Consider the following 25,507-nt stretch of genomic DNA (forward strand, 5'->3'; position numbering starts at 1 on the left):
TTGACTAAACTTTCGATTTCAATTTGAAAGGACAGTAAAATAAAAATAAAAAAATAGAAAAGTTCATAGATAGAAAAACTCAAAAAAGAATAATATAAGAATTCACATATTTTATTTTTAGCTTTTTTTTAGTTTTGAGTTTGGAATGCTATTTTCAATTTAACATGTTTTTTTTTTGATAGATTTCTTCTTGACCTTCCTTCTAACCTTTTTCTCGTAAAATATGTATTTGTTACCAATATCACGTATATACATTTTAATAATACTCAATCAAGTCACTTAATAATATTTGGAAAGACGCTTTATTTAATTGTAGTTAGTTTATTTATTTTTCGATTTTTAAATTACGTTCATGCTACCAAAAACGGAAGCTGGGTGATGCGCACATCTCGTTGCCGCATCCAGTTTCACTCGACTCCGCCAATCGCCTCCGACCTCCGACCGAAGTCGACCAGGCGGACCTCTGTGCCTCAGGTCTCCCTCTCGACCCTCAAGCCTCAGTCGTACACTGCGTCTCGACCCGGACGGACGCACGCTCGATTGCGTTGTAAACGCACGCGAGCTTTCAAATTCTGTCTGTGAATTTTCAGTGACGTGTGTTTTTTAATTAAAATACAGAAACACTGTGTCCATTATAATTTTTATGTTGTTATCTGGATCAGCATCTGTGTGACGACTACAAGGGAAAAACCATATATCATACACAAACAAGGTCGGTGTGTTATGCTTTGCGAATTATAATGTGATTGGATGGATGCATTCGGAATGTCACTTGTCCAGTATTATCGGTGGGTATGGAAGATTGAAGTGAGGGAATTTTTCACATTTGTGCGCCGAGAGTTCGTTGACGTCTCGTATAGCAGTGAAGTTTATATTAGTTTTTTTTTTTTTTTGTCGATCGTACGGAGGCTTGAGACGTATTCTTACGATTACAAAATCGCCCTCTTCGATCAATTTAAAACGTACCAAGAGACAGGATTAATGCAATAAATTCATCTCCTGTTTCGAACGTTGCGAAACAAACGGTTTCCGGTTCATCACCGAAACAATAGGATATTTTGGTCACGATACCGATCTGAGCAATTTTCGACGGACTATTAAATTTTTGTAAAGATTCGCATTAGAATTGTTGAAAAGTATCGTTTAGTTCCGCTTTTGTTTTTATATTCCTTAATCAATTTCACATCGTTCAATATAATGATGATCGTTTTATCTTATATATCTAAATAAAATGGAAATTATTTAAATTATTTTAAAATAACGTATTCGATTAACTCGCGATTTCACTGGCGTTTCAAAGTAGTTTCCGCATTAAGATACAATTAAGTTACGAGATGAGCTCATCAGTATACATTTGGTTGAACGCGTTTCTTCCTAAACATATTAATAGGGTTTTTTCAAACGTTTCTTCGTTAATTAAATTTTGAGGGGGGTGTTTGTTCAAGTTTATTATTCAATTTGATTTTCTTATTGTCGTTGGCTTCAACTATTTCATTGGCTACTTTATTCATGAAAGGATTTGGTTATTTTTTTTAATTAGCAAATAATATTTTAAATTTATTGTAAATAAAATTTAGAAACATCCTGACTGACATATGTATATTATTATGTATGTATCATGTATGTACGTACGATATTCTCATGAAGTACTATACTATATGGTGAAATTTGAATTGCTAATTGTTACGGGTTTTAGATATTTCCATCACATTGATATATTTGAGCACTTTTGAGTACGAGTAAGCTTAGACTAAATATTTATCTTCGTTGATACACCTGTAACTTCTATGTATTTTAATCAGATGTTGGCCAAACATTAATACGCCAGACCAGTGTGCTTAGTGCGAGTTTTTTAACGTTGTCGATAGCGTAAAAGTTAGCTCATATTTGTATGGAATGGGATCGTTTGCCTACGTTTGCCGTTAGGGGCGCTGTTCCAATTGCATACAAAATTGGGTTAACTTTTACGCTATCGAGAACGTTAAAAAACACGCACTAAGCACAAGCACTTATACTGGTGGAAGGACCTCTTGTGAGTCCGCACAGGTAGGTACCATCGCCCTGCCTATTTCTGCCGTGAAGCAGTGATGCGTTTCGGTTTGAAGGGTGGGACAGCCGTTGTAACTATACTGAGACCTTAGAATTTATGTCTCAAGGTGGGTGGCGCATTTGCGTTGTAGATGTCTATGGGCTCCAGTAACCACTTAACATCAGGTGGGCTGTGAGCTCGTCCACCCATCTAAGCAATAAAAAATAAAATAAAATAAAACACAGATCCTAATCGTGTAAGTGAATTCTAATGGAAGAGCCGACAATCCCTGTCTATTTCTAAATACATAATTGAACGTCCTTGAGTGGTTCTGAAGTGGCGCAATCATTGTGATTACACGCTCGATGCCACGGTGCGTACAATGAGGAGTATCTGAAGGTAACCGACGTGTCAAGGAAACGCAAAATAATCAGGTATCTTCGGTGTAATGAACGGCGATCATCAATCATACGAGAATTCTTTTGGTGCTCTGCTGGAAGTTATAATAACACTTATTATCGTTGGCTTTTTGACGTGACAACGTCTTATAATTTGACGGAGCCGGCTACACGCACGAAAAAATATGATTCATGCGGTGTTACCTCGCTGTGAGGCGTTGCATTTAAGGCTTGAAGTGCAAGCGAGAGCGCGCAACGAGCGACAAAGAGGCACAATCGGCCTCCATGTTCGGCAGCGTTCGACATCTGTCTCTCTCCTACTTGAGTGAGCGATGCATCCGCGTGGATAGCTGCTATACAATAATACATTTACATGTTTTCGTCAACTATGAAGTTCAGTGAAAAGTGAATGTGGTGTCAATTGTCCATATAAAATATCTATCAAACAAATAAAATTAAATTTTTCTTTTGAGAAATGAAACCATTCCATCAGTATTTTCTTATGACGTTGTCACGTTCAACGATCACGTTCAACGTCAGTAAACCGACTTTACAGACAACCGATTTTTTATTTAATACGCTTTTATTAGCTTCAGACGTATGTTAGTATGTAACGGAATCTTTGAACATGTTTTTGAGCCCCTTCAAAACGTCGGATTAACTCGAAATTTGGCATAATTATTAAGGACCGATGACAATTCAATATTTTAAACGGTTTGATCCGTTATCCTTACTAGGATAATCAGGATTAGCGATTTTTTGTTTTCCTGAGACTCGGAGTGTCTGCGTCAAACCAAGAAGGGAAACTACCAGGCGCGTCGATCGCCTATTTTTCGGATAAGTTACCGAAATAAAAATAGAAAATATTTAAATTCTACTAAAAAATGAAAAATAAATACTTAATGGTTTAAAAAAAAACAAAAAAAAATCGCTTTTGTAGAAAAACCAACTAAAAAATAGAAAATAAATTTTAATAAATTTGAATTAAAAATAGTGTAAGAAACATAGGTTTTAATGTAAAAAAGCGTGGGGTGCATGGTATCAATAGTTATAAATATGTTATCAACAGATATGAGTAGAGGGGTTATTTTGATAATATCCTGAAAAACACACATATATTTTCTATTTTTAGTTAGATTTTCTATAAAAGCGTATTTTTTTAAACCATTATTTATTTTTATCACACATGTTTCCTAAGTATGATTGCAGGCACGATATTCGTATCGAAACTCTTCTTATACTTTGGTTTATTTCCGTAACCTTACATTTAAAAACAATATTAATATGTAAGTTACGTTATATATATATTTAAATTAAATCGTAAACTTTTAATGGAAAGATATTGTAAAGAAAAATTCTCTACGTTATATTCTTTTAAGGCGATTTTTGTATTTCAAAGAAGTTACTAGAAATGTTCAAGTCCCGAGGGAGGAGGGAACATGAATAGTACGGTCCATTGAAACCCCTCAACTATCTCGGTAAAGCTAATTAGAAAGGTAAAGTCCACTATAGCAGATTTGTGTCAATGTTCTTTCTTCCTTCCTACTTTTAAATACATAGATGTTGGAAGTGTCTAAAAGCTGTTTTAGGAGTGCCGTAAATTAGGAAACGAATGCTAATTGAATTGATTTTAGCTGTTTCTTTTATTTTAATAGTGTCATTATTTTATTTACAGTAGATATAAAAAGCAAAGTGTAATTCTGTTTTCATTTTATCTTCGACAATTGTATATTATGACGCCGGCATTTTTGAGAATCTGCCATTATTGTCTTTTGATTTATCCATAGAAGTAATACCGTCATTTTTAATCCTATCTAATTCCTAATCCTCTAATTTCTAAAGAATATCTTATATTTTCACTCACACGCCAGCCAGGTTCTTTTCGAAAATCGATTTGAAGGATATCACCACCACCACCATCATACTACACGCCTTCCCTGCCACTACGGCTATTCGACTTTTCAATGCAATTGGAACTTCTATCAATTTATTTTTTTATACAGACAGTCACATTTTCGTTGTATATAATAAGTCTTTATGACTGTTTTTTCCAAATCTACTCTAAGCTCGGTTATTCATACGACTTATAGTGCTTATCACATAGAATAAAACAATTATATGTAATCATATTAGTTCTAAAGCGATTTGTGTAAGAGGCAATCAAAATTTTGCACGACAGCTTCTGTGTAGGCGTCAACTTGCGTCAGTAACGAGTTTTCTCTCATCCCTTCATTCAGGAACAACCGGTATGCCAATTTGCCTCCCAAGATCCAACTGTTTTTAAACAATAGTCATAAATTCAAAGCAGACGTCAAGGTGCTTAATTTATACGAAAACTCATACCTGAACAACGAATAAAACATTGCAATTCGAACAAAACACATGGGAAACGTAATTAATTAAAACGAAGGCCGTTCTAATATTGGATACGTAAATAATATGCTATATGTTCGTTCAATAAATAAAATTATACATTGAAATATGGAGATGTACGTGTGATGTTCCATTGTATTAAAGTACAACTCATATTTACTGTGGAGACATCGCGTGGGTAGTCAACATACTATTGAGCCATTGAATACACAGAAAAGAACAGGTTTCTTAATGTCTTAACAAATTTTAGTGTTATCATAATATGAAAGGTGCGCTTTTGTTTTCTAACGTAAGTAAGATTAAAATTTCGTTTCAGATTCCCGTTGCGGGATGAATTGGAGCGAATATTTCGGGCGACTTTCCATTTCCTTAATTAATACCTGCATAAACACATACTTGCAAGCCGGACTGGCTGTGTGTTATATTAATTAATCAAAACTTAACCGTATCTTGTTCACGTGATGTACGAAAGTAACTTTGATTTTTTAAATTTCGTAATGTGCAGTTTTCTCCTCTCAGTGGGTCGCGTTTCCGATCCGGTGGTAGATTCTGCGAAGCACTGCCCTTGCTAGGGTCAGTGTTAGCAACAATCCGGTTTGAGCCCCGTGAGCTCACCTACACACGTTAGGGTGAAGTTGAAATAGCCTCTCAAGGCTTTTTTTTTTATTGCTGTGATGTGTGAACGAGCTCACAGCCCACCTGGTGTTAAGTGGTTACTGGAGCCCATAGACATCAGACATGCGCCACACACCTTGAGACATAAGTTCTAAGGTCTCAGTATAGTTACAACGGCTGCCCCACCCTTCAAACCGAAACGCATTACTGCTTCACGGTAGAAATAGACGGGGCGGTGGTACCTTCCCGTGCGGACTCACAAGAGGTCCTACCACCAGTAGCACAGGTAGGAAAAAAAAGGAGGTTAACGGTGAACATAAATGAGATGTAAAAATTGAACTTCAGTTGTCGCGCGGAACGCGATTTTGAATGAATGAAATTGTGCATGAATTTGATTGGTTTTATAGTGGTAAATTTTTTTTCATTTCCCGGTCCCTAATTGATGTCTATTTAGGTGACAATCATTTGAGGAATACAAATGAAGTTCACTGGTTATTATTGAAGCCGCTACTAGTGAAAATGTTTCAAAAGTTTTTAATAATTTTACGACTACATTCTAATAGAAATGAAGTTGAAAAAAAATCCATTACAGCATGCATTACTTACATCTATCTTATAGTTTTTATTCTCAATCATAATAGTTAGAGAGTTAGCCGAGTCATCTACTTGATATTTGTTTTTATATGTATATATGCATTTATTTAAGTACGAGTATTTGTATCTATAAATATTATTTATGTTATATACTTATATGTATACGTATGCTTAGGTAATATCACAATCACACTACACATACCAAGCTTCATCTTTGCACTCCTCTAAGGTAGACTGTCAGGGAATGCCTATGGCATTAAGTCTGCCTATATACTGTCTAGTATATAAGTTAAAGTTATAAATAAATAAATAATAACTTGGTGGCGTAACACTAAAGTTAAATAGAAGACTCCATTACTATGGGCAGTAGAAAAAGAAAGATCGAGTTGCATTTTTAGTATGTGGATATCAAGATCGCTGGTATTTTATCCAAACGTTCCAAATAGCCAGAGAATCGGTCATAATAGTCTAAATATCGAATGTAATATGTGATACAAAAAAAACTGCAGTCAAAAGTCAGCAAACTTTTTGCTGACTTTTTTCTGGCAAATTTATCTAGTTACGAGGTAGCGAACTTTGTGATTTATCATGATTCTTTCAAATATTGTAACAAGAAATGAGTGAAAAAATGTTCTTTCAGTTGTTCACAAATAGACATTTTAAATTTCTAAGTCGTTTCAATCAGCCCCTCATTTGTCTTCTGATGGAGATGCGATGTTACTGAGTGAATGAAACATCAGTTGTGATGTCAGTGCAATTTTGTTTCGAAATAGTAATGAGTGTTTCATTTAAATATATAGTTTTACTCAATCATTTCCGTTTGCTAAGTATGGATCACGATTATTTTATGTATTTTCCCGCAACGTGCAACAGTATTAGTCTGATGTATGTTGGTTGTTTTCTAATCGTATTTTTTTGTTACTGAGTGAATGAAACATCAGTTGTGATGTCAGTGCAATTCTGTTTCGAAATAGTAATGAGTGTTTCATTTAAATATATAGTTTTACTCAATCATTTCCGTTTGCTAAGTATGGATCACGATTATTTTATGTATTTTCCCGCAACGTTCAAGAGTATTAGTCTGATGTATGTTGGTTGTTTTCTAATCGTTTTTTTTCCGTTCGGCTGCTTTAAACATTAGATAAATTGTGTTTCTAAGGGATATCCGCCCACATGCAATTGCATGTTTCACTTTCAATAATTCTATGTAAAAGTCAGTGAAAGTATTGACTTTTCATTCATTTCATGATCGGAAACAGTTTTTGTTTGAATCAAATAAAACTAAATCGGCTTATATTTAAAACCACACATTTTTTTTATTTTGCATTTTTTGTATATTTTTTTGTGTTATTATTTGAGATACCGTGTAATTTGATGTATAGGTTTCAAGAAAAATAATTGTTGTTTGCTCCCTCGTACATCCCCAGCAGTGTACTGTTACAGACTCCCCATGTTAGTTAAAGTGATCATACATCACTTTTGATCACCACTGATGCTGAGTAAGCAGAGAAAAAAATCCCTTGGTAATAGTTACCGACCGATAGTCAGCCAGTCTTATTCAGTCACCAATCGGGAGAGGTCTTAAACAATATCTCCTTACTGCCAATTTTTAAAAATGCAATCGTTTGTGAAATAAAAATAATAAAAGTGAAACCTCTTTCTAAAATCCTTTTTTTTTTAAAACCAAATCGTGAGACCCCCCGTAACAGTACGAAAGAGACAAAACTCACATTCAGAATACCCGTTTAAAAAGCCCATACAGGCTTTTCCTTCGCCTGTTCCCACTTTTAAAACTGAACCAATTTTAATTATTATTATTTTTTAATTTAAGGCTATACCTATCAGTGTAGCTTATGGAGAAACGAAAATAATAATTTCCGGAGATTTCTTTGTACTCAATAATAATTAGTTTACGAAGATGAAAAGAGCGGTAGGATGGTGGCAGAAATAGTGGATTTGCTATTAAAATTGTACTTAGACTAGCATTTAGCGACGAAGCAGGGAATATTTGAACATACAACCGTGGCCTCAACGCCGTAGCCGACATTCCAAAGACATTTTTGTTTTTATTACTTAGATGGATGGACGAGCTCACAGCCGACCTGGTGATAAGTGGTTACTGGAACCCATAGACATCTATAACGTAAATGCGCCACCCTCTTTAAGATATAAGTTCTAAGGTCTCAGTATAGTTACAACGGCTGCCCCACCCTTCAAACCGAAAGGCATTACTGCTTCACGGCAGAAATAGTCAGGTTGGTGGTACCTACCCGCGCGGACTCATAAGAGTTCCTACCACCAGTAAGAAACAATAAACAAAACTATTCGTTTCGAACCCCGTGCTATAGGATTATGGTTGCATCGAATACGCGTGTGTACAACTTCAACATATTGTATGTAATAACACGCTCCAAGTTGATACATAAAATGATTTTCAGAGTTAATTTTACTGCGGAAAGATGACGAAACCTCAATATAAATAACTCGCAATTTGTTTGTAATTTTTTATATTTAGCTTGTATATTTTTAAGGAGATCAAAGATTTTAACCGTCTTAAACGAATGACATGATACGCTTACTTTAATTTAGGAATTTAATTACTTCGAATATTTTTAATGATTATTACTGTGTTTCACTTGGAAGTAAGATGCCATATTAAAGAAATAAAAATTTTAAAAATACCAATTTTATTAATAAATATTGTGTATTTCCATATACTTATTGATTCATTATTAGGTCATCACGACTGGGTTTAATTTAATTATACTCGTCCAAGAACTGCCTAATAAATAAACGGTAAACAAAATAATTACTTTACCAAGTAATATTCGTAACTTCTTACATAAAAAAGCGTTCCCTAACACCGCGATCTAGTTTGTTTGTTTAATTACAGGAAAATATACAGTTGATAATCACATAGCTGTGAAAAAAACCATGTGAACCATACGCCGGGAATTTATATTGTGGATATTAATTAGATACTCGAACAAAGGCATAGCTTACTGTCGTCATGTTAAAATTCAACTACACTGCTAACATAAAAACTTTAGATTTGTTCTAAAGAATAGTTTTTCATATCTTATTTACATAGAAAAATATGTTTTTAAATTTTTAATGGATTGAAGTATTGAAATAATTTAAGATTTAATGTCATTAGTAATTAATTAATGGAGTCACATTATTGTATTCCAAGAAACAAACTGTTTATTGATAATGTACATTATTATTAATGGAACCTTGATCAATAAATCATCTAGACAAATTTCTTAGTAACTGACTGACAAAACAAACGTTGCTCTCTCATCTATATATTAATAGGTTAAGCCGAAACTTTTTACCTTTTTTTACGAAAATTACGCGGATGGAGAAGTATGAAATATCTCACACTTATAGAGAATATAGAGATGAAGTGCACAATACTAATATTTTTGTCTAATTATGAATAAAAAAATCATTAAACCAATAAAGAAAATATTACACGCACTACCGTGTATTTGACACAGCACGTACCTATACATACACATAATTATACTCTGTGTTTATTGTCAAACTTTTGTTATTGTTGAAAGTCTGTGGTCAAATTGAGAATAGATTAATATTGTTTGTTTTTAATATTATTTGTTTATAGTGTAGTCTTGGCGAAATCTGTGATTATAGAATAACAATAAATCGTTTTTGACAATAGAACTATAGTAATGTCCAAACTTATAATGTCAATTAATTATAGTCGAATTTCGACTACATAGGAACCACTAGTTACTTTAATTAGTTCAAGACGATAATCGTAAAACTAACGTGTGAGAATTTACTGTGAAGAACTGTTTCTCTAACAGGTTTCGTCGGCCTCTACCACGTATCACAAATTATGATCGATCGCCCGATATTTTGATCTCAGCGCAATCGTTGGTCAGATCGGTTGACGCGTCTTGGTAGCGGTGACGAGTGACGACTTTGACTGCACCGGACTGTCACCGGAGGCCATTACATCGGTCAAGTGTTCATGTTAACTGTTTCCTATGTGAACGGATTCGCTGCGGGCGTCTGTTATTATAAAGCATCGCATTCACTTTGATAGCTGAAATATTTTTTATGTGCTGTCGGTTGAATTGTCTGAGTTGCGTTACGTATTCACTCGATAGATATGATAGATGCTTCGATTTTCTACGTAATATACCGTACTTTTAGGATTGAAGTGGTTTAATTCAAAATTCTTGTTTTTGTTTTGTAACCGTAAAACGTGTAATTTAAGAATTGTATCTTTTTAGTTTTTCGATTTTAATACTTTAATATAAAATATGCGCTTGATTTAAAAGAGACGGATAGGGCACTTTATCGTTTTCTAGACTAATTAAAGAGACTATTAAAATTTATAATCTAATAGAATACTTGTTTATAAGCCGTTGAAAGTATAAAACTCATTTTCTTAAATTTTTTAGTTAAGCCTCTTCGATACTATAGGTGCGATACGTAGATATTTCGTATTTAATATGAATATTAAACAGTAAAGGTTAAAAATTCATGCTTAATTCAGATAGTAGAGTTACATGAATATATTATATACCTATTGCAAACCACCTGAACAAATATCGCTTTTGTCTTATGCTTCGAAAAATTAATGAGTTTAAATTTCGTAATGACAGCTGAGAACAGAAAAGTCTTTATTGAAATCATAATTGACACTCGCACTATTGATATTATGATCGTTACAATAATTGATAGTTGAGATAATATGATGTGTTATCGTATCATAGTTGTTATTCCTTGGGAAGACAGGCTATTGTTACTTTAAAGTATTGTCACTTAGACGCCGTAATATATTGTTTTTATCGACTGAAATGTAATAATAATGAGTGCAATTGCGTAATTAATTTATAACCTAATTAACTTATTCATTCAAGCTCACAATCTACCCGATGTTGCATTGATGTTGAAGTGTCAATTATTATCAAACATTCAAACCTCGGGCATGACTAGTCTCTGCTGATATAGCACATAATATCTCTTCAGGTAATTCCCAAAAAGGATATGACTGTCTCCTGTAACTACGCTAAGTCAAATGTTTCTGGTTTATTTATTTATAACACAATCTTAATTCCTTTATCGTGATAGTAGCCCGTGAATATGTTTTTACAGAAATCAGTATATTGGGATCTAGTCCTAGATTTTGTTACCCGGAATTGTCGCATCACCTGATATGAGGTGATTTTTATAGAATGTTTGTTAGTTAGGAACGAATTTTGTTATTGAAGGCTTCATTGAAAAACTGTTTTTGTTTTATAATAAAGCAAACAATACTGACGTGTTATATTTAAATTATCAATCGCTATATTGTGAAGCGAGCGTAGCGTACGTAACATTTTGAATTTAATAATATTTTACACCTGTTTTACGAGTCGTAAAATTCAATTGAAATTTTACGTCCGAACAACATTATAAGCGAGCGTTTGGAAGCACGTTGCACGTTCGTCGCTAACGGGTCGCTGTTATCGACAAACAAGCCAGCGAATGCATTACCGGCAACAATAATATTCTTATCAGACGAAAGCAATTCGTTTTCGATTACGGCCGACGCTCGCATAATGTGATATTTCGTTTCAATTATCGTGAATATTTTACAATTTGTTCATTAATATGCTGCAATTGTATAGCGAGAATACAATGTAAACGTTGAAGGCCAAAAAAGGAAGATTTTCGGGTAACGTGATGATAATAAATTGAATAAATCGGGCACGATACACCGCGTATTGTTAAATATGGCCCCTTCGATTTGTAGTGCACTATATACTTATATACATGGATAGTATTAACGTCGAACGCAAAACGTATGTGTTTCGTTTGAAAAATGTTCGAAACAAATCTAAAACAACTTTAGTACATTTAGATGAATTGATAAGACAGTAAATTTGTTTTTTAAATACGCTCAGTAATTAGGTCCAGTTGGCGGGATCTCATTTTGAAAAAAAGAAAAAATGTCGGGCCTAATTTTTATGTTCAACTAGCTGACCCGGCAGACTTCGTAGTGCCTCAATCGATAAATAAATGACCTAAACTTTTGTATAAAATAAACTTAAAACAAACAAAAGGAATCCGTCCGACGGGGACACATCAAAGGAAAAACAAAATTGTTATTTTTATTAAATTCCAAGCATTTTCATATTTATCTACCTTTTAAACCTTCTCTGGCTGTCGAGTTTTAGCGAGACTAACGAACAGTAATTCATTTTTATATTTATATAGATTGAAAGAAGCGCCGATGTAAAAACGGCTTGGTTGTACCACTGACATTACTGACATCCGCGATCGACCATAATCATTTACCATTATGCGGATTGTATACTCATCTGCATTTGATGGAAATAAATTTGATATTTATGAATGCAATACAATATGCCATACAATACGTATGATAAAATTTGAAGTTTTATCATACGTATTGTATTGAGTTAGAAAATTATACCTGACACGCTTGTTAATATAGATGTCAGACGTCCGTGAGACCACTAAAACTTTAAAGTATTGGGTTTAATAACCGTAAAATTAATTTTAATTACATACCTTTGACATGCGAAAATCGAAGAAAATAGCTAATATATTATCATAATATCTTTAATTTTTACAGGTACGTGTCGAGACATTTCTAATTGATGCCAACTAACATTCAAATAATGTAAGTAGACACAAGATAATTTAAAATATAGTTATATTATAAAGTCTCTCCTCCTTTGAAGAGCAGTAGTGTATTGAAATTATTTATTTAATAGCAGCTTAAATAAACTCGTTTGCAGTAGCCGTTGGCTTGGACATGTCCTTGGCATTGCTAAAGTTCACGAGTGACAGTGGCCACTATAATGATTCGATAGCAAAAAAAACTGAGGCTTGCTCGACCTTTCCGCTGTAAATGCTGCAGGCTTATTTTAAAACGCAGCGAGTGAAGTTGTTTTAAAAAAAAAGCCTTAAACTGGTAATGAAGATATTGTAAAAATATTGCACGTATTGCGTGTTATTTGTGGAGTACGGATGTTTTTGCTTGCGTCTTAAAATATTTCGATTTATGAATCTGAACTGCTTATTTTCATATTACGCTGATTTTTTAAATCGATCTGTGTGAAGAATTGTCAGGTCGCTGTACATTTTACCTCCGTTATTAAAGTGTATTAATAATAATTTTTTTCTGTGGTATTTCTAAGGTTTTGTATACCGTATATGGCTATAAATATCATATTACTTTGAGTATTTTTTTTTTAGCTTAGATGGGTAGACGAAGCTCACAGGCCACCTGGTGTTAATTTACTGTAGCCCATAGACATCTACAACGTAAATGCGCTACCCACCTTGAGATATAAGTTCTTAGGTCTCACTAAATTTACAACGGCTGCCCTACCCTTCAAATCGAAACGCATTACTGCTTCACGGCGGAAATAGGCGGGGTGGTGGTACCTACCCGTACAGACTCACAAGAGGTCCTACCACCAGTAAGTATTGAGTGTTTCACATTGGCTATACTGGAATTTTAGTACATTTTGGCTATGCAGTAAATATAAAATGAACTATACGATATTTTTTTCGCGGAAATTTTGTGTAGTTAAAACTTGTAATACGTCTTAAAGATTGGGACCAACGACAGATCAATCACGGATAGTTAGGATAATATAAAATATTGTTACAAATTATTATTTATCGAAGTATCATTTTTTTTATTGCCCTTGTAGGCAGACGAGCATACGGCCCGTCTGACCGTGAGGAGGTACCGTCGCCCATGGGCATCAGCAATGCCAGGGGCAGAACCAAGTCACTGCTTACCGTAAAAGCCGCTGCTTATCGACTCCTATTCGAGGATTACCTATTGCTAATCTAATGATTCGATACCCATATGATAGTCGATAGACTATATGATAGATATGAGTCAACTGATTGGATTCTAATCCAATGAGTCGATATCTCAGTTCTGAGAATTATAACCTTTTCGGTCACCCAAATTGGCAGAGGGTCATCGTCTGGTTTGTCATTACTAACAATATTATGTCATTTTAACAATTAGGATAACTCTAAGTTAGATATATCTGTGTTTGAAGAGAAAATAGTTTTGAGAGCAAATGCTCATATCAACAGAAACGTATTCAAAGTCATTAATTACGAAAGTCGAAACATATCAACCACGAATTATTAATAATGTAACTAGTTTTTATCTGTTACTAGCTGACCCGGCAGACAGAAAATTGTTATTTTTATTTAATTCCGAGCATTTTCATATTTGTCTACCTTTTAAACCTTTTCTGGACTTCCACAAATAATTCAAGACCAAAATTAGCCAAATCGGTCCAGCCGTTCTCGAGTTTTAGCGAAACTAACGAACAGCAATTAATTTATATATAAACTACTCAAAACAAAATAGGGCCCACCATGTTTTATATATGAATTTTACAGATTCTTTTTCTTTTTTCAGTTTTATGATTAGGAATAAATAAATTAAGGTTTTCGAAAGTGTGTGAACATTAACAAGAGTAAGTTTTGATAATTTTATGGACTTTAGTCCAAATTTACAGTTTTTAGGAAAGTTGACAGAAATTATTGATTTAAGTAAAGTTTGATTTTGATTTTTATTATTGACTAAATCAATGAGTTTGATAGTGCTTAATAGCGAGTAGGTCCTCCTGTATTCCATATGCACTCTCTGAATCTGTCTGGGACACTTTCAATCGAATGGGTGATGTTTTCCTCGGGTATTCGCTCCCAACACAATTTTAGGGCGTTTATGAGCTCTTGTCGATTAGTCATATTACTGAAGTTCGACTTGAGGCTTTTTTTCAATTGGTCCCATAAATGTTCAATAGGGTTAACATCGGGACTCATGGCCGGCCATGGTAAAACCGTAATATTGGCTTCAGAGAAAGCTCTCTGTGTTGTTCGCGCTGTATGCGGGCGAGCATTGTCTTGCATAAAGACGAAGTTTTCACCCACTCTTTGTGAATGGGATGACATGGGGCCAAATTATTCGATCGACATACCGGGAGGCAGTTATGGAGCCTTCTTCCAGAATTACCAGCTCAGTTTTACCGAGCAAGCTTATTCCAGCCCACACCATAACATTTGGACCTCCAAAACGATCCCTTTCGCGTATGCAAGGTTCTGAAAAACGTTCTCCTTCTCTTCTCCACACGCGCACTCGACGATCATCGCAGAAAAACTTCACTTTACTTTCGTCCGTAAAGAGTATATTTCTCCAGTTGTCCGTTGTCCACTTCGCATGCTCGCGAGCAAACCTCAAACGTGCTGCACGATGCGCTCTTGTCAATTTTAGACGAATAACACGAAATCTGGAACGTTGTCCGTCTTCATGGAGCCGATTTCGAATGGTTTGATCACCGATTCGTGTGCCAGTCGATTGCCGCAGTCGATTTTGTAAGACGCGGGCGGGAATCGTACGCTCTCGACGTGCAGTCAATCTGATATACCGGTCTTCCTGGACGGTTGTAGCTCGCGCTCGTCCTGATCCAGGTCTCCTCGTGATACTACCTGTCTCTAAAAAACGTTCCCACGCGTTTCGAATAGCTCGTCGCGACACACCAAGACGTCTTGCCACTGATCTCTGAGATTCTCCCTCCTAAAGCATAAACACTGCTCTTGTTGCTGTTTCCACATCCATATGACGCCGAGAACCAGGCATAATGATCGCGAGTAACACCGAAATCAACTCAAAATGAAAAAAGTAGACGTGCGACTGTAACATTCAGAATGTGACTGGTGGTACAAGTGACTGAGAATTTGAGTAATAAATGTTTTTTGGAGTACTTCTCTTTTTTTGTCTACACACCATTGAATTCATGACTTGAAACATTGATAACGTTAGATAAACATGTCAACAATACTTCGAAATGTTTAACTTCACTATTTACTACCCAACAATTTTTTTTAGACGAAATTCGAGATTAGCTTAAAGTGGGCCCTATTTTGTTTTGAGTAGTTTATATAGGTATAAAGCATTTTTAACATTTTCTGAGCTACCACATTATTATCTATGGTTTTGTAAGCTTACACTTAATAGTTTTCATTTGATTTTGTTTAATCTGAAAATTTTTAAGCCGTAATCTTTTGGTTTAAAAAAAGATAGAACCAAATACGTTGTATATGGACTGATTCTCCAAGCTTTGCTGTTTATTGACCGCGTTCTAACTTTGATCCGTAACTAGGTCATTGTGATGTATTTAATGAAACGGCTTAGTCTCATTAAAATTTATTGTACCCGTCTATGTTATTATATTATAATTATAGATTTCATACTTTTTAATATCTTCAATTGTTATGCTCCCAACAATTCCAAAAATAAACGTTGGGCATATAATTTAAATGTAGCTTACTTAAATGTAACGTGCACTTTAATAATTTAAATGTAAATTAATGCCTTCTTTTCCTTATCTATCTATCTATCTATCTATATAAATAAAAATGAATTGCTGTTCGTTAGTCTCGCTAAAACTCAAGAACGGCTGGACCGATTTGGCTAATGTTGGTCTTGAATTATTTGTGGAAGTCCAGAGAAGGTTTAAAAGGTAGATAAATATGAAAATGCTCGAAATTAAATAAAATTAACAACTTTGTTTTTCCTTTTATGTGTCCCCCGTCGGACGGATTCCTTTTGTTTGTTTTATTTTATTTTATACAAAAGTTTAAGTCTTTTATTTATTGATTGAGGCACTACAAAGTCTGCCGGGTCAGCTAGTTGATGATATTATTATTCATATGATAAATTGTTACTAATTAAACTTACTTGTGTTATATCCGAGTGATAAATCCAGAGATTAAACAAAAGGAAAAATTATGTACTAATGGGTCGTATTTTGACCATACACAATGTTAGCTTTTTAAAAAATACCTATCGGTTCAATAGTCTATTTTTGAATCCACGTTACATAGTTTAATAATTTTTTGTCGTCTATAAAATAATTATCAGTGCTTATGAAAATGATAATGGAGAAATAAAATGATGCTAAAATCTTATGAAATTCAGGGTTCTTATTCGGGCGTTTTTGAAGTTATACTTCTTTAAGCGCGTTATGAAAAATTGATGAGAGTGAAATTTTACGATGCGCGCGCACCGTGACACAAAATTAACAGACTGAAGTTGCCCACTAAATCGCTCATTACAATACGACCGACGTAACATGGCGAGTCTGAATATAGCCGCAGGTGAACTTTCCGAGCCGTACCGAGGATTACCGAATTTATACGATGTCAAGAACAGGGATGTCCAATATGCGTATTTGAGGATGTTGTTTAATCGATTTTTTTTCAAACTGATTAAAATTTAAATAAAAAAAAGAAATAAATTTAATAAAAATAAAGTATAACTTCTTACGCGCGTACTTAAGTACACGCACCCTTTTTTTAACTCGCATTTACCAACTACTTACTACTGCTGTTATTACGCTAATAATTAAAACGGTTTTTAATTTATTGATTTGCATTCCGTAGTCTGCGAGCGCGAGGCTCCAGCTAGTAACGACAATTAGCGCAAAGCCGCAATCGGCTTAATGAATTCATTGATGTGCCCACATATTCCGACTGTGTCCGATAATCAGGATAAACATGTGGCATTATCTTTGTCGGTCGTTTCATGTGTGCGGTTGGATCAGTAAAACATTGTTAATATGCATATTTTATCGCCATGATGTACTCGGTTGGAGAATCTAACGTGGTAATCAGCATTCCCTCATTTGTTTACATTATTATTGAAAAAATAAATGCAATGGCTCAATATCCGATATAATAAAACCGTTAAAAATACCAGGATCAAACCTGGACATCTTGAATTAGAACTCTGAGTTACTAATCGACTAGACCAACGAGAGGATTTGACTATTTGTCTACTTATTATAATTTAATGGGCCTCAGACAGGTAATTTTAGTGAGATCTTTCAATAATTAACTTTTTTTTGCCTATCTACATACATTGTTCAAGATTGCATACCATTGGTAGTCTTACTTGGAAAATCAGCCAATTCCATAGTAATTGTGAGCACATCCACTCATCTATACAAAAAAGTTAATATGTCAGTCGTTGGCCATTTTAATTTTATACTGACGTATAAAAAACAAAGTAAAATGGAATAACGTAATTTTTAGTCAAAACCATATTTGACTAAGTAAATATGGTAAATTTCAGCAATATCAATGACGTTTATAGTCAGAATATTTGACTACCGTAAATTGAAAAGGTGTTCGGATTTACAATGGCTTACAAATACTATTGAATCAATTTAAATACCAACATTTAAAGCCGATACTTTATTGAAAAAAGAAAAAATATTCGAATTCTGTGAAATTCTCATAACAAATAGTTTCGTTGTATCAGCCCTGAAGCGATGACGCAACAGTGAAAGGTTTCGGTGACTTAACAAAAAAAAAAAAAGAAGCGAAATATAGCATTGTATTTCACACGTCGCGACGAATGTTCGTAAAAGCATAACAAACAAATTTAAGTGTGAAGATATTAGAGTATCGGAGAGAATCTCTCATTTTGATTGCTCTGGAACTAATATTTTGGTTGTCAATCATTTTTATTGGAATGATTTGACGTGAATTGTTTTAATTTGAAAATATAAATATTATTAATGGTGTTTTGTATTTTTCTTCGTTCAGTAAAAGAAATTGAATATTATTTACAGAAAAGAAAATGTTCAAGTTAAATATTTTGTTTCGCTTTTAAACTTAACTGTTATTATTCATTGTTTCTCATCTAAGACGTCTATTCCATTGTTGGCCACCGTGTTACCGAAGATCGTGTTTGAAAATAATGAGTCACATCGATTCAGTTCATTGCGAAATACATTTATGTTATTGTACCCCGTCCTCGTTTTAAATTTACATGTCGTCATCAATTTTAGCACCATTCAACGAATTGATTCAATAACCAGCTTGATTGGTTTCATTAGATGATAAAGTAAAATTTCATGGTTCAAATATCTTTCGATGTGTATCACCAAAATGTTATCCTGTTTCAGTAAATAATTCAAGAAATCTTGAAAAGTACCAAACTGGTACACGGAGGGGCTTTTGTGTTGCAAAATATTTGAGAATAGATAGGAGTAGATAGGCTTAGTAAAACGTTTCTCGAAGAAATGGGGAGGGGCCAATTATTATCCTTTGATAGTAGGAATAAACTATAAGGACAAATAACGTTATATTCACACTCTTAATTTGTAAACGTGCATTGGTTTACTCAAAAAAATAGGCAATTTCGATGACGAAGCGTATGGAGCATAATATATTAATACATTTAAAATTAATGTTACCGAGAACTGTGAGACATAAGGAAAAAGTTTTAATTGATTCTGGAATAACGGCTATCCGAAATTGTAGTCATATAAGTAGTTTTTGGCCTTCAATAACCCTACAAACTCACAGAAGGAAATAAAATTTAAGAGTAATCTATCAAGTGCTCACTAATATAAATAGGTTAATATTATAATAAATAACTTTCGTCACTTATTTTTTTTTTAAATTTATTGCTGAGATGGGTGGATGAGCTCACAGCCCACCTGAGGTTAAGTGGTTACTGGAGCCCATAGACATCTACAACGTAAATGCGCCACCCACCTTGAAAACCTCCTATTGTTGGAATTAAAAAAAAAATCGTTCCACATCCGGTGTTTACACTAAATTACAAATTTCCATTAATCACGAATATAGAATCGTTTAAAATCATATTACAACAATGTGTTCCTGTGTGCTTTTTAATAGCCTTAATGTTCAAATGTATACAATCAATTACTTCCCCGATTTCACGTAACGCATTACCATTAGCTGTAATCTCTATGTCGATTGTCACTAATGTGACGTCGTTTGATTCATTCACATCTACGTTGCTGCGATGATTGAAGGTCGAAGGTTGATATCGGTCATTCTTTGAACTGCAGAGTACATTTCTGTATGATCTCATTGTATATCCGACGCTTACAATTGATAAATCGAAATTGATCGTGGACGCTTCCTTCTTGATTTTCATTTGTAATGTACTTTCATCGCTTGATGCGAACGCAGATTGGTCGATAATATTTTTGGAAATCAGTACATAATAGTTTTCTAATCCTCAATTGGCTGACCGATTTCAACAAGAACAATAATCATAATTAATTGATCCAGCAGCTCATCTGAAGATGATTGACTCAGGCTTAGCCCAATGAGTTTCTCGTCGGTTCGGTGGTGGATTCTGCAAAGCACTGCTCTTGTTAGGGCCAGTGTTAGCAACACACCCAGTTTGAGCTCACCTACACGTCAAGGCGAAGCTGAAATAGCCTCTCAAGGCTATCAGCATAGGAAAATAGAGACTCAGGCTTCTTCTTTTTCTCTACCTATTCGCTGGTAGGCTGAGAGGCTCTTCCAGCTACGCCTGGACGGGTAGATGAGCTCACGGGCTCAACATAATAGTGTCTCACAATATTACTTTCATGAAGCGTTCTTGTGATAATGGGTAAGACACCTGGTGTACTCGTATTGAGTAATGCCATTGCACTAAGAGCGAGGTGAATGTCGCCATCCATTTTGATTCATAACGTATAAATCTCATTGTATAGAATTTGCAAATTGTAATTGTCGCGGGCTTGCTTTTTATTATGTTCATCCTTAATAGTGATCGTGTCCTAATTACCTACTTCATTAGAACCATTTGCAGTTGTGTGCGGAATTTGAACACTGGTGGTTGACTCCTGTAACGATTTAAAACCAGTTAGGGCGGGTGCTCATTTAATCATCCATATCAACATAAAAGGTTACACTTATTTTATCATTTACGTCATCATCAATTTATAAACGTTCTGGACATAAGCTTCCTCAAAGTTTCGGCACATTTCGGCCATTCGCATCAAGCAGATTTCTGCTACCTTCATTATTTATTTATTTTTCGATTATTCAAACAGTTTAGTCTAAAAATATGCAATGCGTATACAAATTAACCCAAGCCAAATGATGTGCGTGTTTTGAATCAGTCCTTGATTTTGAGTCATGCTTCACAATCTATTTCTGTCTCAAAATAGTATTCCACTATGGTCTTGCTCTAGTTGGAAAAGAACGTAGGTACACGCTTTAAATTTTCAATTTATGAAACTAATAATAAAAATAAAAGCGGCATGAAAATTATTTTATACGAATAATGGTAACGTAAAATTTCTGAATATTATTGGCCAATCGATTCACGAATTGTTTTTGAAAAAAATCGATCGATTTTATTGAATTTGATGGATACGGAACTTGCTCGATAGACGCATGTACGCACCTGGGAGTGCCAAGTGGATCTCTCGTACGCGATAATTGCTTCGTTTCTCTAAGCCCGTGTTAGTTCTCGTTCGCGAATTAATTTTACACCATTTTCTCCAGCGGTCGTCACGGTCGTTGCGTTCCAATTCTTATTATTTATGCATGTATGTAGTTCGGTTTCCGTTGGACCGAAGTTTATGTATGTATATAACAAATGTGGATACGCTCACGCATTCGAGATATAAAGTCCAGATCTCATTATTATTGTATGTGGACTGTGCTACCTTAAGTTTACATGTCCTTCTTCAAACGAGGCTTGTGGGGAGTATTAAGCGGTAGGCAGCGGCTTGGCTCTGGCATTGCTGAAGTCCATGGGCAATGGTAATCACTCACCATCAGGTGGGCCGTATGCTCGTCTACCTACAATTACAATAAGAAAAATAAAAAGTAAAACCCTTGAACCCTAGTATGCATAACTGCTTTAAGGCAGATATGAGCAGGATAGTGGAATCCGTCCATACAGTCTAACACTACGATCTATCATCGTTAAATCCCTTACTACAGTGCATGAAAAGTTTACTGGATCTGTCTTGGTCTTTACCACGCGTGAAAACCAAATGTATTCAGCATCGAAAGCAATAAATATTGTTAAAAAAATATAGCAAAAATAGCCGTTTATCTATCTGAATGAAACGATAGCTGTATTACAAATACTATTGATACACGTATTCATTGACCTCACGTCACGAAGTGGGCGGTAATGTTTGCTTTGAATGTGAATATTTAAAATCAGGTGGATCGTGAGTTGACGTGACACGTTTAATACAATAAGTAATGGATCGTACAAATGTGTAATTTTACACCTACATTTTATTAAGATCACAATTTTTAATGTGAAACATCTATAGCCGCACGTAAAACCGATTTCTGACGTGGCGACGCATGCCGTGGCGACGCGTCGCCAGGCTATATGATGGTATATATATACAGTCTATATGCAGTAGTGCGTACGGTGTGGCGACGCGTCGCCATGCGCAATCGACTGTGCGATTCTCTCCCACTCGATCCGGCGTTAAGCCATCTCTCTCGCTACACTGAGCTCGGATACCTATAGTATATACTCCGTAGTATATACAGTGTTGTTTTTGTTTACTACAGTACACATAACCTGTGTTTTACTTGAAAACAAATTATTTTTTCGTAATATTTTATTTTATCATTATGACATATTTAGTTCCTATCACAATCTGTTCTTTTCTGCATATTACTTTTACAAAATAATGTCGATGTTTCACATCTGCCAGGCGTCTCGTGACGGCTCACATTTTTTATTTTAAAAGTTCCTAAATGTGTTTAGTTTATTTAAGTTAAAATATCTAGGTAAATTAGTAGTTACATTATAATCGATCGTTAAATGTGGCTTGATAGTTCAAATAATCTCACTATTCATTGACACCGTTCGGTTTTTCGTATGGAAACCAAGCAACCCTGGAAATATTCATCTTTTTTTTTTAGTTGCTTATATGGGTGGACGAGCTCACAACCCACCTGGTGTTAAGTAGTTACTGGAGCCCATAGACATCTACAAGTAAATGCGCCATCCACCTTGAGATATAAGTTCTAAGGTCTCAGTATAGTTACAACGGCTGCCCCACCCTTCAAACCGAAACGCATTACTGCTTCACGGCAGAAATAGGCAGAGTGGTGGTACCTACTCGCGCGGACTCACAAGAGGTCCTACCACCAGTAAAAAATCATCTGTCAACTGTCTTGCATAACAATTTATAATTTCTTCTACCATTCATAGAATCATCCTGGAAGGCTATGCTCGACTTCTGCGAGTGCACCATCTCGCAGAAGGAGGCGGCGGGGCGAGTGAGGCAAAGCTCTCCTCACTACGCAGAAACCCGCCGCCGCCGAGCAGGGGGTCGGGACCGGGGTCTCGTCCGTAACCCGGCCCCCTAAGAGCTTCGGGCTCCACCCGCTTTGTGCGGGGAGGAGCTTAGGCGTGGGGCGGCGTGGTAGGTCGCGTTCCCCCGACCGCTCCGGGGGAAGGTGTAGCGCGGCGCTATCAATCGGGCTCTTGGCCCGTCGACCGAGGGAACCGGCGGTCATGTTGCTGGCGGCCGCCGGTCCGGCGTCTGGGGGACGGCGGGATGGATGTAATGTGCTCTGCGTAAACCCTGTCCCGCCGTCTCAATAACTCCGACTGGGTTCCCACCCGGTCCGGGGTAGGGCGCCGGCTGTGAGCGGCAGGAGTTTTTAGTGAGGTTCGACTCCCACATACCCCACCTGCCGTGCGGGTGGGGATCCGGCGATTTTCTCCTGTGGAAAAAAAAAAAAAAAAAAAAAAAAAAACCATTCATAGAATCAAAACGACCTGTATAATGAAATAAAACTATGTTTATCGAGCACCGTTACTTATTTCTTCGATGTGTGGAATCTCACAAAGTTTGACCGAGTTGTGTACCGTTAGTACGCTGACCATTCGTATTGTTCTTCAATTGTATGCTTATGTGAAGCGTGGGCCGAGTGCTAAAACGGAGCGGGAATTTGGTTTTGTGTTTTGGAATTAACTTTGAATTAAAACTGTGAATCATACGAGAAAGCATTTATTGGAACTTTTTCATTTGTGGAAATTATTCGCTTCCCAATAAGTGAGCAAGTTGTCGATGTTATTGAAAGTTCTTCCCTGAAGTGACAAGAACAATGGTACCACTTGTTAGGCAATTCTCATAAGCGATTTTCATTTGATTTTAAGCTATTGCATAGATTTTATCGCGGCCCTTGAGCGCGGCGACTGAATCATGAAATTCCGTAACGAAAAAAACCTTACGCCCCTTACTCCACCTACCATGTAGCTCGCGTTCAACACATTCACACGTTGCGCTTGTGTAGTGTTTGTGAATAAGCGCGTGGCGTGACGTCACACTGCTTTTTGTTTGTTTTATTGCATAGATGGGTGGACGAGCTCACGGCCCACCTGATGTTAAGTGGTTACTGGAGCCCAGATACATTTACAACTTTTTTATTTGTTTTATTGCGTTGATGGGTGAACGAGCTCACGGCCCACCTGATGTTTAGTGGTTACTGGAACCCAGATACATTTACAAACTTTTTTTTTCTACATTTATTAGATTCATCGATCATATTATTTATTTCAAATTGGGTAATCTGTATTCAAAATTAATCACCTTCTCGTTCAAATACAATTTACTAGTGGTAGGTACCACCCTACCCGCGCTGACTCACAAGAGTCTTATTTCTGCCGTGCCTATTTCTGCCGTGAAGCAGTAATGCGTTTCGGTTTGAAGGGTGGGGCAGCAGTTGTAACTATACTTGAGACCTTAGAACTTATATCTCAAGGTGGATGGCGCATTTACGTTGTAGATGTCTATGGGTTCCAGTAACCACTTAACACCAGGTGGGCTGTGAGCTCGTCCACCGATCTAAGCAATAAATAAAAAAATATGAATTCTTAATTTCAACTGTATTATCAAAATATTTTATGTTGATTCGCTTAATAAACTATATTTAATATAATCTCTTTAAACTTGACCCATACACCTAAGACAGTTAGTGAGCAGGTACATTTCGGTAATAGATACAAGTGCGCGTGAGTAGGCGTCTCGATGCTGTTTAGAATTATTGAAAAATACTCCGGATTATATTGTGACTCGGAAGTATTTTGAAACGTTCCATTGTGTTTTTTGTGACCGCACTTCGGTCTTTCGCTGTGCTGTTTTGGATGAAAGTGTTTGAAAGTTTTGCGGTGTAATTCAATATTAGTGTAAGTACATTTTAGTGAATGTTATTTAATGACAAACTTTAATGAATTAACAATTAGAATGGCTCCATCGACATTTAGTGCGACATACACTGAGCCAGCGCATCGGGCTGCGACCACGCAATCCTTCGCCATCAATTTATTAAGTGACTCCACCTAATGGCGATAGTTTGTAGATTTTTATAATTTTTGGAACCATTAGTAAGAAACTGAATATGTCATCAAATCAAACACGGTGAGTCCGCACGGGTAGGTACCACCACCACGCCTATTTCTGCCGTGAAGCAGTAATGCGTTTCGGTTTGAAGGGTGGGGCAGCCATTGTAACTATACTGAGACCTTAAAACTTATATCTCAAGGTGGGTGGCGCATTTACATTGTAGATGTCTATGGGCTCCGGTAACCACTTAACACCAGGTGGGCTGTGAGCTCGTCCACCCATCAAAGCAATAAAAAAAAGTA

The 25,507-nt window shown here is 35.8% G+C and overlaps 1 protein-coding gene across 4 annotated transcripts in view; it reads left to right on the forward strand.

Moving 5' to 3' along the window:
* The first annotated feature begins 471 nt into the window (after positions 1–471).
* Pgant9 (polypeptide N-acetylgalactosaminyltransferase 9) overlaps positions 472–25,507 on the forward strand; it is a 151,470-nt gene continuing 126,434 nt past the window's right edge. The window contains exon 1 of one of the 4 annotated variants that reach the window (XM_089729031.1): positions 472–712. The gene's annotated coding sequence lies outside the window, so the exon portion shown is untranslated. The remainder of the gene's footprint in view (positions 713–25,507) is intronic. The other 3 variants (XM_089729030.1, XM_089729028.1, XM_089729032.1) reach the window with 3 other exon arrangements.

The sequence above is a fragment of the Bombyx mandarina genome, chromosome 08 (genome assembly GCF_030267445.1).
Source record: "Bombyx mandarina strain Sakado chromosome 08, ASM3026744v2".
NCBI lineage: Eukaryota > Metazoa > Arthropoda > Insecta > Lepidoptera > Bombycidae > Bombyx > Bombyx mandarina.